The sequence below is a fragment of the Pinus tabuliformis genome, chromosome 5_2 (assembly GCF_031772625.1).
Source record: "Pinus tabuliformis cultivar Carrire ecotype Pingquan chromosome 5_2, CPIR1, whole genome shotgun sequence".
In the NCBI taxonomy this organism is placed as follows: Eukaryota; Viridiplantae; Streptophyta; class Pinopsida; order Pinales; family Pinaceae; genus Pinus; species Pinus tabuliformis.
This window is the reverse complement of record NC_142306.1, coordinates 162,676,232-162,691,632: the sequence shown is the minus strand read 5'-3', so window position 1 is coordinate 162,691,632 and position 15,401 is coordinate 162,676,232. Positions and strand designations below refer to the sequence as shown.

The following is a 15,401-nucleotide window of genomic DNA, read 5'->3' as shown; positions in this document are numbered from 1 at the left end:
TTCTTCCCAACATTTAACCGGCAGCGATTAATGACAGAGAGTCGTGTTTAATTGAAACACGTCTCTAAACAGGTGTAAAGTCATGTAATTTATTGTTTATGCCAGCATGTAATTGATCCTCATTAGAACTCTTTCCCTCAGGCACGCGGAGTTATTCAAACAACCAGTTAATAACCCAATTTTCACGCGCGGCAGTCAAAAACGGGCTCCAAAGAACCGAACATTTCTCCCAGACCACCACGAATTTTCCAAATCGGTTTCTGGGTTATCTAATTAACCCACTTGGCAACAAAACCCATGTTTTATTTTTTTGAAATTCGCTACCATTTGGGCAAATCGAGCGTGTAACGTTTGACGTTTTTCTGCTATTTGCGTTTTTTTCCTGAGTTAATTTTTCTGTTCTGCACTCGGCTGTTTATGAATTTTCTTATCTGATCTATTGTTTTGCAGGTGTGTTGGATACCACTGGAGTGCTTGAAGATGGTGAAAGGGATTGAAACGACTTACTGTCCATCAGGCTCTTATTAGTCTTACAATTGCACTGAAACGATTTCGAACTGGGAGGTTTGGCAAGCTGAACAAGAGGGTAACATTCCCTGAAACACTAGATTTGTCACCTTAGATGAGTGGAAAGGGAAATGGTTTGCTCATATACAAGCTTTATGCTGTTGTTGTGCACGTCGATATGCTTAATGCGTCCTTTTTTTTTGGCATTATGTTTGTTATGCAAAGGACCTGCATGGATCATGGTATAGAATACTGCTCAGTCATCAGCGGCAGAACCAAGAACACTCAGTAATGATAAAGACTTTGTTGACTCCCAATTTAATTTGGCATTATTCAGAAGCTTTGACATCAACCAGTTCTCCAAATGGATTACAGGGATTATTGCAGTACTTCAATTTGGTTGAGGGTCTCAGTTGAGAAAATAAAGGATGATTTAGTAAAGCAATGGGAAGTTTCACAACCAGATGCTCAACTATCTCTTCCATATGCTCTTGCCCATCATTAGTAAGTTTAATTCTCTGCTTCTAATTGATAAGGTAGCTATCCAAATGTGAAATCAACTCAGAAATCTGCCACTAAATGATGAATGCCTCCTACAGGAATCAACAGGTCAAAGCTTGAACAGGGAGGCATATTTTTTTTTTTTATTGAAGCCACAGTGAAAACTAAGAATGGAGATAGCCCTAGATTGTTTTTCTCTTTTTTTTTTTTTCTCTGAAATTGTAAATTTTTTATAAAAAGGATTAATGATCTTCAATTTCAGGCAGCAAATACTTCAAGAAAAACATGTTAAAAACAAGACTTTGACTGAGGTCCTAGGCTGGTTTTTCATCGATCTGAGCTGGGTGACTAGGATAGGATCCATGTCGGGACAATTCTGGAGATGCCCATGTGGTCGGTTTTTTTATTAGATGCCTGTAACTTGTTAAACCTTGAAACAGCTGCGGGATTGTCAGATAGCTGCGGGATCAGGGCAGTTTCTGCAACTAAGTTGCAAAACCTTATTTGAACAAGATACAGTGTTTTGAAGACCACTACAAAGCATAACCAGACAATTTTGGACAATTTGAACCTATCAAAGCACTTGAGTTTTATTTTTTCATTTTTTTTTTTTTTTTTGAATCAATTGAAGTGATGAAGTTTATTTTGTCTCCTATTATTTTATTTTTTTAACAATTCTTTTTCTGATCCTCCAGATCACACAGAGTGCAGGAGGAGAGCATACTCAAGAATTATTGTTTTGTCTTTTTTTTACTTAACAATCCTTTTTCTGATCCTCCAGATCACACAAAGTGCAAGAGGAGAGCATACTCAAGGATTATTAATTTTTTTTCCAGATGTAAGAAATAAGGTCTCCTAATTACACTTCCCCGGCAACGGCGCCAAAATGTTTAGTCAATTTAATGTCTTAAATTGCTCTACATAAATTATCAATCCGGGTATCGTAAACTGATGAAGTGTGGTGCACTATATGTGCTTAGTTAACATTTCTCTTACTTCGTTGTTTTATAGTTTATGTTCAACTCTTCCTAAAACTCTGCTTCAAACACATGTGCTGTGTAAAGCACGATTAAGAAGTAGTCAGAAATAAGTCCAAAAAGTAGTCAAGCTCTAAGGTGACAAGTAAGAAAAACCACTTTAAAGACCAGTTATAATGTTCAACTCTTCCTAAAACTCTGCTTCAAACACATGTGCTGTGTAAAGCACGATTAGGAAGTAGTTAGAAATAAGTCTAGAAAGTAATCAAACTTTTAAACTTGCAAAGAAAGAGCTTGAAAGAAATAACTTGAAATGAAACTGAAAGCAAAGAACTTGAAATGACTTGAAAGTAAATGACCACTTCCAATGGCACTAGACATCATTCATGCTGCTGCAAATAAAAGAAAAGAAAGTCACTTTTAAAACCAAAGATAAAGATTATCTCTCTCTAACTCGATGCTTCTAAGCACATGTACTGTGTAAAGCACGGATAGAAAGTAGCTTAAGTTGAATTAGAAAAGTGAGAAAAATCTGCTTTAAAGACTAATGATAATATTTTGCTCTTTCTAATTCTCTATTTCAGCCATATGTACTATGCAAAGTATGATTAGAAAGTAGTGAAAGATTAGTCTAAGAAGCACTTAAAACCAAAAATCTACTTTAAAGTCTAGTAATAATATTTTGCTCTTTCTAACTCTCTACTTCAGCCATATGTACTATGCAAAGTATGGTTAGAAAGTAGTGAAAGAACAGTCTGAAAAGCACTCAAAGCCAGCTGCAAGTTAGTGATATTTTGATCTTAAAATATAACAATTTATGATGAAGATCATTTATGTGTTAGCAGCTCTTTGAGAAATAAAATTAAAAATCAGCTATAAAAACAAAGGCAGCAGCTTGAACCTGTCAACTTCAAATACAATTAGTTTGTAAAGCAAATACATAAACATAAAAACAAATCCCGGGAGAAAATAAAATGCAATAATTCAAACTGTACAAGGCAGGGGCCCCCTTCTACCTATGAAATCAAAGCATACTTAAAATTGCATGAATGAAAATCTAATCTACCTTACATTCTACAAAACAATATTTACAAAATGAAATCTAATCTACTTACATCCTAATATGCTCCATGACATCTACTTCACATCTCCTTCCATGTTGAGAACATCAAAGCTTCATTCAATTTCTTCAAAAGTGCAAAGTACAACAAAGCTCTCCAAAGAGAGACTAAAAAGAGACTAAAAAGACTAACTAATGAAGGAGAGAGACCTCCTATTTATACAAAAAGATGAGAGCCTTCTCATTAATGATAAACCATGAATCTCTCCCTCTACCTCTAGAGTCCTAATCAAAATAGGAACTGATAAGACACATGTCTTTTAGAGTTACAATACAATTAGGAGATGTGACACATATCCTCATGATCCCATGATTCTTTCCAACCAAATTCGAATTTGGCCTTAGAGTGCCACATAAGGGTCTTCTAGAAGTCTCCTTTCAACCTACACATGTCAACAAACTCAACCCATTGGTTAGGTATAAGCATATGCACATTATTTTCTAATGTTTAACCACAAATTCACTTAAAAGGCTTAGAAATAATAAATATTGGAAAAACATAAAGGTAGCCCAATGATAATGAAAGTGGGATGAATGTGGTGACATAGTAGTGAAATGGAGGTGATATAATGAACATAATAGTGAAAGTGTAATGGAAATGAATGACATTTTCAAGACTCAACATACCCCCCAACTGAAGCTATTGCATGTCCTCATGCAACATATATTACATTGACTCTTTTGATTCTTGAGCTTTGGCTTAACTTTGCATGATATCATTTGATAACTTCATATTTCTGCAAAGTGTTTCACTTGAACTGCAACCTGGTTGGTTCTTGTGTTACAACCATTTTTTTTTTGTTGTTGCCTTCTATTTTGATCTTTGAACTTTGCGTAATGATATTTTGATTATTGTTGCTAAGTATATCTTTATTGGATTGCATGATGGTTGGTTCTTGTGTGACAACCATGATTTTGTTTGTATCCAATTTATCCTTTAAGCACTTTTTCAAAAGCCATTGTATGCTCATAATAGCAATGTAACAATTAATATATATTGGAAGTATGTGAGCTCTTGAATATGTTATGGACATGGAAAGATATGAATATGAATGTATTCCCCCCCCCAACTGATGGTATTGGCAATTTTATGAAATGAGGAAGAGAAATGTTTTTCCAACAAGTATCATTCTAGCTTTTTATGGAATTCTGTGGTTAAAAGTTAGAAAATGCCGTACCTTCGCTTACCCTTTGGAATGGATGAGTTGTATGTGTGTGGTGGCTGAAAACTTCTGATCATATTCTTCTTCAAGTGGCTGAACAAGAGGAGTCATGGATAGAGAGATAAGATGGCTTTTTATTGCTTCTACTAAAACTTGCTGAATCTGCTCCAAAATGCTGAAAATAATAGTCTTCATGTCTTCAAAACTCATTGGCACAATTCCTACTATATGAAAAGATGTTCTGATGTCGAACATAGTAGGAAATTGTTGGCTTAGTGGCCATTAATGGATGCCACTAGTCAACACGAGTACTCTCACCATTGATGTCAATGAGAGTCAAGATGCCCAAACACATCTTGCTAGGTACGAATGAATTTGCTGATGTCGAGTCACCTAGAAGATCTAACGAATAAGGGACATTAATGTATTCCCATTGTTTGTCAGCATGAGAACTTGCCATTAAGACATGCAAGTCTCAAGGTGTTTTTACAAAGAACTTAGACTCAAAGGACTATGGACTAATTTGCATTGAAGCAGGGCTTATTTGCAGAATGAAAATGACAAGGAATAGAAAGTGAAAATGGAAAATGGCAATGGAGAACATAAATGACAATGGGAAATAAGCATGTGAATGAGCCTTTTGCTTTTATTGGTGAGTTATGAATGGACAAAAAGAGATGGAAAGTGTATGTGAATGAAAATGGAAAATATGGAGTGGAATGAGGTGAATGGTTTATTATGGAGTATGGATGTGATGGATGGATGTGATGGAGACAATAATACATGAAAGTTTTTCAAGTATTTGGATCTGATTTTGCATCAGCATATTTCCTCTTTGTTGCGGATCAACCTCTTATGAAACAAATTGGTCTCTTAGAGAGACATCATTCCCTTGTAGTCATTTGTCCTTCCTCCTAGAACCTGCAAAAAAACTAATACTTCTTCCGCAATGGAATGTAAGATTATCAAATGAGAGAGGTGATCAATCTCTCTAGTTATGATATTTACACACAAAACTAAGAATTTGTATTAATGAAACAAGTTCTCAAAGGAAAAATCAAAAGAATTTATACCTGCTTTGGAATTAGTGCCTCAAGTTGATGTTGCTTATTTTCAGCAATTTATTTCATTATTTGCCATTTCAAACTCTAATGATATATTTCTCATTGTATAGATCTTGTTGAGATCTTTCCAATGGTACTTAAATCATCAAAATCTGATTTTGTATGAGAAAGATAGGCTGATTTGAACAATGAGGTTTTTCTGGCTGCGGAATTGAGGAACAGCTCTGTAGCTAAAAATCTTGAATAAAAAGTTAGCCATTCAATTTTCATTATCAGTCCAAAATTAATCAATACCTTCAGAAAAGTGAGAAAAAAACTTGTTCATTTCATTGATTCAAAATTATTGTTTTTTTCTTGACATGCAGCGATTTAGTGTGGCGACTCAGTGTGGCGACTTTGTGATAACACCCAATTTGACTTCTCTTTGACCGGGGTCTTTTTCAGCAAATTTGACCGAATGGATAGGACACCATCCATGTACTGAAATTTCCCTAGCTACCCATGTGACCTGTTTTGCCTGATGACACCTACAACCTAGAGTTTAACAAAACAGCTGCGGGATCACTAAATGGCTGCGGGATCGCTAAATGGCTGCGGGATTGCAGAGTGTAGAAAGTGCAGTGAAATGGAGTGGCTGTGTGCGAACTAAGCAGTTTCTCCATCTCAAGCTTCGGCTGAAAAATGGAACTGTGGAGTTTGAAACATGAAAACCAATTTCATACCTAGGAGTTTCAATCGCTGATAAAAAAGATTAAATTTATGCTACTAAACTCCTTCAAATATTTTAATGTCTCATCTAGTCATTAAGAGCGGTCTCCATAGTCTCCAAACCTGCTACTGGAACCTGTCTGAGAACTAGAAGACTCCCCATAGTCACTAAAACAGCGGGATCCAGAATCACCGAAACCACCAAATCTATCGTCTATTTCCTTTTTCAGCTCTTTAAACTTGGAACCTATATCACTTTCAATCATCTTAACTTTTCTAATCTGTTGGTCAGTATGGATAAGGATAGCATTGCCCGTCCTACCAGCACGCCCTGTTCGCCCAGATCTATGCACAAAAATCTCTGAAGTTGTTGGGAGCTCATAATGAATAACCAGATCCACTTTAGGAATATCAAGACCGCGTGCAGCTACATCGGTAGCAATCAGCACATTAAAAGGGCTCTCATGAAATCCAGCAAGAGTCTTCTCTCGCTGATTCTGTGAAATATCACCATGAAGAGGTTCGCATGGAAGTACCCGACCCAATGCTACCGACAGACTATCCGCATCTCGCTTTGTTTGAGTGAAAACCATACATTTGCCTAAATTGCTCCACCTTAGTTCCATTTCTTCCCAACATTTAACCGGCAGCGATTAATGACAGAGAGTCGTGTTTAATTGAAACACGTCTCTAAACAGGTGTAAAGTCATGTAATTTATTGTTTATGCCAGCATGTAATTGATCCTCATTAAAACTCTTTCCCTCAGGCACGCGGAGTTATTCAAACAACCAGTTAATAACCCAATTTTCATGCGCGGCAGTCAAAAACGGGCTCCAAAGAACCGAACATTTCTCCCAGACCACCACGAATTTTTCAAATCGGTTTCTGGGTTATCTAATTAACCCACTTGGCAACAAAACCCATGTTTTAGTTTTTTGAAATTCGCTACCATTTGGGCAAATCGAGCGTGTAAAGTTTGACGTTTTTCTGCTATTTGCGTTTTTTTCCTGAGTTAATTTTTCTGTTCTGCACTCGGCTGTTTATGAATTTTCTTTTCTGATCTATTGTTTTGCAGGTGTGTTGGATACCACTGGAGTGCTTGAAGATGGTGAAAGGGATTGAAACGACTTACTGTCCATCAGGCTCTTATTAGTCTTACAATTGCACTGAAACGATTTCGAACTGGGAGGTTTGGCAAGCTGAACAAGAGGGTAACATTCCCTAAAACACTAGATTTGTCACCTTAGATGAGTGGAAAGGGAAATGGTTTGCTCATATACAAGCTTTATGCTGTTGTTGTGTACGTCGATATGCTTAATGCGCCCTTTTTTTTTGGCATTATGTTTGTTATGCAAAGGACCTGCATGGATCATGGTATAGAATACTGCTCAGTCATCAGCGGCAGAACCAAGAACACTCAGTAATGATAAAGACTTTGTTGACTCCCAATTTAATTTGGCATTATTCAGAAGCTTTGACATCAACCAGTTCTCCAAATGGATTACATGGATTATTGCAGTACTTCAATTTGGTTGAGGTCTCAGTTGAGAAAATAAAGGATGATTTAGTAAAGCAATGGGAAGTTTCACAACCAGATGCTCAACTATCTCTTCCATATGCTCTTGCTCATCATTAGTAAGTTTAATTCTCTGCTTCTAATTGATAAGGTAGCTATCCAAATGTGAAATCAACTCAGAAATCTGCCACTAAATGATGAATGCCTCCTACAGGAATCAACAGATCAAAGCTTGAACAGGGAGGCATATTTTTTTTTTTTATTGAAGCCACAGTGAAAACTAAGAATGGAGATAGCCCTAGATTGTTTTTCTCTTTCTTTTTTCTCTGAAATTGTAAATTTTTTATAAAAAGGATTAATGATCTTCAATTTCAGGCAGCAAATACTTCAAGAAAAACATGTTAAAAACAAGACTTTGACTGAGGTCCTAGGCTGGTTTTTCATCGATCTGAGCTGGGTGACTAGGATAGGATCCATGTCGGGACAATCCTGGAGATGCCCATGTGGTCGGTTTTTTTATTAGATGCCTGTAACTTGTTAAACCTTGAAACAGCTGCGAGATTGTCAGATAGCTGCGGGATCAGGGCAGTTTCTGCAACTAAGTTGCAAAACCTTATTTGAACAAGATACAGTGTTTTGAAGACCACTACAAAGCATAACCAGACAATTTTGGACAATTTGAACCTATCAAAGCACTTGAGTTTTATTTTTTCATTTTTTTTTTTTTTTTTTTTTTTGAATCAATTGAAGTGATGAAGTTTATTTTGTCTCCTATTATTTTAGTTTTTTAACAATTCTTTTTCTGATCCTCCAGAGCACACAGAGTGCAGGAGGAGAGCATACTCAAGAATTATTGTTTTGTCTTTTTTTTTACTTAACAATCCTTTTTCTGATCCTCCAGATCACACAAAGTGCAAGAGGAGAGTATACTCAAGGATTATTAATTTTTTTTCCAGATGTAAGAAATAAGGTCTCCTAATTACACTTCCCCGGCAACGGCGCCAAAATGTTTAGTCAATTTAATGTCTTAAATTGCTCTACATAAATTATCAATCCGGGTATCGTAAACTGATGAAGTGTGGTGCACTATATGTGCTTAGTTAACCTTTCTCTTACTTCGTTGTTTTATAGTTTATGTTCAACTCTTCCTAAAACTCTGCTTCAAACACATGTGCTGTGTAAAGCACGATTAAGAAGTAGTCAGAAATAAGTCCAAAAAGTAGTCAAGCTCTAAGGTGACAAGTAAGAAAAACCACTTTAAAGACCAGTTATAATGTTCAACTCTTCCTAAAACTCTGCTTCAAACACATGTGCTGTGTAAAGCACGATTAGGAAGTAGTTAGAAATAAGTCTAGAAAGTAATCAAACTTTTAAACTTGCAAAGAAAGAGCTTGAAAGAAATAACTTGAAATGAAACTGAAAGCAAAGAACTTGAAATGACTTGAAAGTAAATGACCACTTCCAATGGCACTAGACACCATTCATGCTGCTGCAAATAAAAGAAAAGAAAGTCACTTTTAAAACCAAAGATAAAGATTATCTCTCTCTAACTCGATGCTTCTAAGCACATGTACTGTGTAAAGCACGGATAGAAAGTAGCTTAAGTTGAATTAGAAAAGTGAGAAAAATCTGCTTTAAAGACTAATGATAATATTTTGCTCTTTCTAATTCTCTACTTCAGCCATATGTACTATGCAAAGTATGATTAGAAAGTAGTGAAAGATTAGTCTAAGAAGCACTTAAAACCAAAAATCTACTTTAAAGACTAGTAATAATATTTTGCTCTTTCTAACTCTCTACTTCAGCCATATGTACTATGCAAAGTATGGTTAGAAAGTAGTGAAAGAACAGTCTGAAAAGCACTCAAAGCCAGCTGCAAGTTAGTGATATTTTGATCTTAAAATATAACAATTTATGATGAAGATCATTTATGTGTTAGCAGCTCTTTGAGAAATAAAATTAAAAATCAGCTATAAAAACAAAGGCAGCAGCTTGAACCTGTCAACTTCAAATACCATTAGTTTGTAAAGCAAATACATAAACATAAAAACAAATCCCGGGAGAAAATAAAATGCAATAATTCAAACTGTACAAGGCAGGGGCCCCCTTCTACCTATGAAATCAAAGCATACTTAAAATTGCATGAATGAAAATCTAATCTACCTTACATTCTACAAAGCAATATTTACAAAATGAAATCTAATCTACTTACATCCTAATATGCTCCATGACATCTACTTCACATCTCCTTCCATGTTGAGAACATCAAAGCTTCATTCAATTTCTTCAAAAGTGCAAAGTACAACAAAGCTCTCCAAAGAGAGACTAAAAAGAGACTAAAAAGACTAACTAATGAAGGAGAGAGACCTCCTATTTATACAAAAAGATGAGAGCCTTCTCATTAATGATAAACCATGAATCTCTCCCTCTACCTCTAGAGTCCTAATCAAAATAGGAACTGATAAGACACATGTCTTTTAGAGTTACAATACAATTAGGAGATGTGACACATATCCTCATGATCCCATGATTCTTTCCAACCAAATTCGAATTTGGCCTTAGAGTGCCACATAAGGGTCTTCTAGAAGTCTCCTTTCAACCTACACATGTCAACAAACTCAACCCATTGGTTAGGTATAAGCATATGCACATTATTTTCTAATGTTTAACCACAAATTCACTTAAAAGGCTTAGAAATAATAAATATTGGAAAAACATAAAGGTAGCCCAATGATAATGAAAGTGGGATGAATGTGGTGACATAGTAGTGAAATGGAGGTGATATAATGAACATAATAGTGAAAGTGTAATGGAAATGAATGACATTTTCAAGACTCAACATACCCCCCAACTGAAGCTATTGCATGTCCTCATGCAACATATATTACATTGACTCTTTTGATTCTTGAGCTTTGGCTTAACTTTGCATGATATCATTTGATAACTTCATATTTCTGCAAAGTGTTTCACTTGAACTGCAACCTGGTTGGTTCTTGTGTTACAACCATTTTTTTTTTGTTGTTGCCTTCTATTTTGATCTTTGAACTTTGCGTAATGATATTTTGATTATTGTTGCTAAGTATATCTTTATTGGATTGCATGATGGTTGGTTCTTGTGTGACAACCATGATTTTGTTTGTATCCAATTTATCCTTTAAGCACTTTTTCAAAAGCCATTGTATGCTCATAATAGCAATGTAACAATTAATATATATTGGAAGTATGTGAGCTCTTGAATATGTTATGGACATGGAAAGATATGAATATGAATGTATTCCCCCCCCCAACTGATGGTATTGGCAATTTTATGAAATGAGGAAGAGAAATGTTTTTCCAACAAGTATCATTCTAGCTTTTTATGGAATTCTATGGTTAAAAGTTAGAAAATGCCGTACCTTCGCTTACCCTTTGGAATGGATGAGTTGTATGTGTGTGGTGGCTGAAAACTTCTGATCATATTCTTCTTCAAGTGGCTGAACAAGAGGAGTCATGGATAGAGAGATAAGATGGCTTTTTATTGCTTCTACTAAAACTTGCTGAATCTGCTCCAAAATGCTGAAAATAATAGTCTTCATGTCTTCAAAACTCATTGGCACAATTCCTACTATGTGAAAAGATGTTCTGATGTCGAACATAGTAGGAAATTGTTGGCTTAGTGGCCATTAATGGATGCCACTAGTCAACACGAGTACTCTCACCATTGATGTCAATGAGAGTCAAGATGCCCAAACACATCTTGCTAGGTACGAATGAATTTGCTGATGTCGAGTCACCTAGAAGATCTAACGAACAAGGGACATTAATGTATTCCCATTGTTTGTCAGCATGAGAACTTGCCATTAAGGCATGCAAGTCTCAAGGTGTTTTTACAAAGAACTTAGACTCAAAGGACTATGGACTAATTTGCATTGAAGCAGGGCTTATTTGCAGAATGAAAATGACAAGGAATAGAAAGTGAAAATGGAAAATGGCAATGGAGAACATAAATGACAATGGGAAATAAGCATGTGAATGAGCCTTTTGCTTTTATTGGTGAGTTATGAATGGACAAAAAGAGATGGAAAGTGTATGTGAATGAAAATGGAAAATATGGAGTGGAATGAGGTGAATGGTTTATTATGGAGTATGGATGTGATGGATGGATGTGATGGAGACAATAATATCTGAAAGTTTTTCAAGTATTTGGATCTGATTTTGCATCAGCATATTTCCTCTTTGTTGCGGATCAACCTCTTATGAAACAAATTGGTCTCTTAGAGAGACATCATTCCCTTGTAGTCATTTGTCCTTCCTCCTAGAACCTGCAAAAAAACTAATACTTCTTCCGCAATGGAATGTAAGATTATCAAAGGAGAGAGGTGATCAATCTCTCTAGTTATGATATTTACACACAAAACTAAGAATTTGTATTAATGAAACAAGTTCTCAAAAGAAAAATCAAAAGAATTTATACCTGCTTTGGAATTAGTGCCTCAAGTTGATGTTGCTTCTTTTCAGCAATTTATTTCATTATTTGCCATTTCAAACTCTAATGATATATTTCTCATTGTATAGATCTTGTTGAGATCTTTCCAATGGTACTTAAATCATCAAAATCTGATTTTGTATGAGAAAGATAGGTTGATTTGAACAATGAGGTTTTTCTGGCTGCGGAATTGAGGAACAGCTCTGTAGCTAAAAATCTTGAATAAAAAGTTAGCCATTCAATTTTCATTATCAGTCCAAAATTAATCAATACCTTCAGAAAAGTGAGAAAAAAACTTGTTCATTTCATTGATTCAAAATTATTGTTTTTTTCTTGACATGCAGCGATTTAGTGTGGCGACTCAGTGTGGCGACTTTGTGATAACACCCAATTTGACTTCCCTTTGACCGGGGTCTTTTTCAGCAAATTTGACTGAATGGATAGGACACCATCCATGTACTGAAATTTCCCTAGCTACCCATGTGACCTGTTTTGCCTGATGACACCTACAACCTAGAGTTTAACAAAACAGCTGCGGGATCACTAAATGGCTGCGGGATCGCTAAATGGCTGCGGGATTGCAGAGTGTAGAAAGTGCAGTGAAATGGAGTGGCTGTGTGCGAACTAAGCAGTTTCTCCATCTCAAGCTTCGGCTGAAAAATGGAACTGTGGAGTTTGAAACATGAAAACCAATTTCATACCTAGGAGTTTCAATCGCTGATCAAAAAGATTAAATTTATGCTACTAAACTCCTTCAAATATTTTAATGTCTCATCTAGTCACTAAGAGCGGTCTCCATAGTCTCCAAACCTGCTACTGGAACCTGTCTGAGAACTAGAAGACTCCCCATAGTCACTAAAACGGCGGGATCCAGAATCACCGAAACCACCAAATCTATCGTCTATTTCCTTTTTCAGCTCTTTAAACTTGGAACCTATATCACTTTCAATCATCTTAACTTTTCTAATCTGTTGGTCAGTATGGATAAGGATAGCATTGCCCGTCCTACCAGCACGCCCTGTTCGCCCAGATCTATGCACAAAAATCTCTGAAGTTGTTGGGAGCTCATAATGAATAACCAGATCCACTTTAGGAATATCAAGACTGCGTGCAGCTACATCGGTAGCAATCAGCACATTAAAAGGGCTCTCATGAAATCCAGCAAGAGTCTTCTCTCGCTGATTCTGTGAAATATCACCATGAAGAGGTTCACATGGAAGTACCCGACCCAATGCTACCGACAGACTATCCGCATCTCGCTTTGTTTGAGTGAAAACCATACATTTGCCTAAATTGCTCCACCTTAGTTCCATTTCTTCCCAACATTTAACCGGCAGCGATTAATGACAGAGAGTCGTGTTTAATTGAAACACGTCTCTAAACAGGTGTAAAGTCATGTAATTTATTGTTTATGCCAGCATGTAATTGATCCTCATTAAAACTCTTTCCCTCAGGCACGCGGAGTTATTCAAACAACCAGTTAATAACCCAATTTTCACGCGCGGCAGTCAAAAACGGGCTCCAAAGAACCGAACATTTCTCCCAGACCACCACGAATTTTTCAAATCGGTTTCTGGGTTATCTAATTAACCCACTTGGCAACAAAACCCATGTTTTATTTTTTTGAAATTCGCTACCATTTGGGCAAATCGAGCGTGTAACGTTTGACGTTTTTCTGCTATTTGCGTTTTTTTCCTGAGTTAATTTTTCTGTTCTGCACTCGGCTGTTTATGAATTTTCTTTTCTGATCTATTGTTTTGCAGGTGTGTTGGATACCACTGGAGTGCTTGAAGATGGTGAAAGGGATTGAAACGACTTACTGTCCATCAGGCTCTTATTAGTCTTACAATTGCACTGAAACGATTTCGAACTGGGAGGTTTGGCAAGCTGAACAAGAGGGTAACATTCCCTGAAACACTAGATTTGTCACCTTAGATGAGTGGAAAGGGAAATGGTTTGCTCATATACAAGCTTTATGCTGTTGTTGTGCACGTCGATATGCTTAATGCGTCCTTTTTTTTTGGCATTATGTTTGTTATGCAAAGGACCTGCATGGATCATGGTATAGAATACTGCTCAGTCATCAGCGGCAGAACCAAGAACACTCAGTAATGATAAAGACTTTGTTGACTCCCAATTTAATTTGGCATTATTCAGAAGCTTTGACATCAACCAGTTCTCCAAATGGATTACAGGGATTATTGCAGTACTTCAATTTGGTTGAGGTCTCAGTTGAGAAAATAAAGGATGATTTAGTAAAGCAATGGGAAGTTTCACAACCAGATGCTCAACTATCTCTTCCATATGCTCTTGCCCATCATTAAGTTTAATTCTCTGCTTCTAATTGATAAGGTAGCTATCCAAATGTGAAATCAACTCAGAAATCTGCCACTAAATGATGAATGCCTCCTACAGGAATCAACAGGTTAAAGCTTGAACAGGGAGGCATATTTTTTTTTTTATTGAAGCCACAGTGAAAACTAAGAATGGAGATAGCCCTAGATTGTTTTTCTCTTTTTTTTTTTTTCTCTGAAATTGTAAATTTTTTATAAAAAGGATTAATGATCTTCAATTTCAGGCAGCAAATACTTCAAGAAAAACATGTTAAAAACAAGACTTTGACTGAGGTCCTAGGCTGGTTTTTCATCGATCTGAGCTGGGTGACTAGGATAGGATCCATGTCGGGACAATTCTGGAGATGCCCATGTGGTCGGTTTTTTTATTAGATGCCTGTAACTTGTTAAACCTTGAAACAGCTGCGGGATTGTCAGATAGCTGCGGGATCAGGGCAGTTTCTGCAACTAAGTTGCAAAACCTTATTTGAACAAGATACAGTGTTTTGAAGACCACTACAAAGCATAACCAGACAATTTTGGACAATTTGAACCTATCAAAGCACTTGAGTTTTATTTTTTCATTTTTTTTTTTTTTTTGAATCAATTGAAGTGATGAAGTTTATTTTGTCTCCTATTATTTTATTTTTTTAACAATTCTTTTTCTGATCCTCCAGATCACACAGAGTGCAGGAGGAGAGCATACTCAAGAATTATTGTTTTGTCTTTTTTTTACTTAACAATCCTTTTTCTGATCCTCCAGATCACACAAAGTGCAAGAGGAGAGCATACTCAAGGATTATTAATTTTTTTTCCAGATGTAAGAAATAAGGTCTCCTAATTACACTTCCCCGGCAACGGCGCCAAAATGTTTAGTCAATTTAATGTCTTAAATTGCTCTACATAAATTATCAATCCGGGTATCGTAAACTGATGAAGTGTGGTGCACTATATGTGCTTAGTTAACATTTCTCTTACTTCGTTGTTTTATAGTTTATGTTCAACTCTTCCTAAAACTCTGCTTCAAACACATGTGCTGTGTAAAG

The 15,401-nt window shown here is 36.2% G+C and overlaps 2 pseudogenes; both read right to left on the bottom strand.

The window, feature by feature from the left end:
- Window positions 1-6,135: 6,135 nt before the first annotated feature.
- LOC149158036 (DEAD-box ATP-dependent RNA helicase 53 pseudogene) lies at window positions 6,136-6,666 on the bottom strand (annotated as a pseudogene).
- Window positions 6,667-12,804: 6,138 nt separating this feature from the next.
- Window positions 12,805-13,335, bottom strand: LOC149158035 (DEAD-box ATP-dependent RNA helicase 53 pseudogene; annotated as a pseudogene).
- Window positions 13,336-15,401: the final 2,066 nt, after the last annotated feature.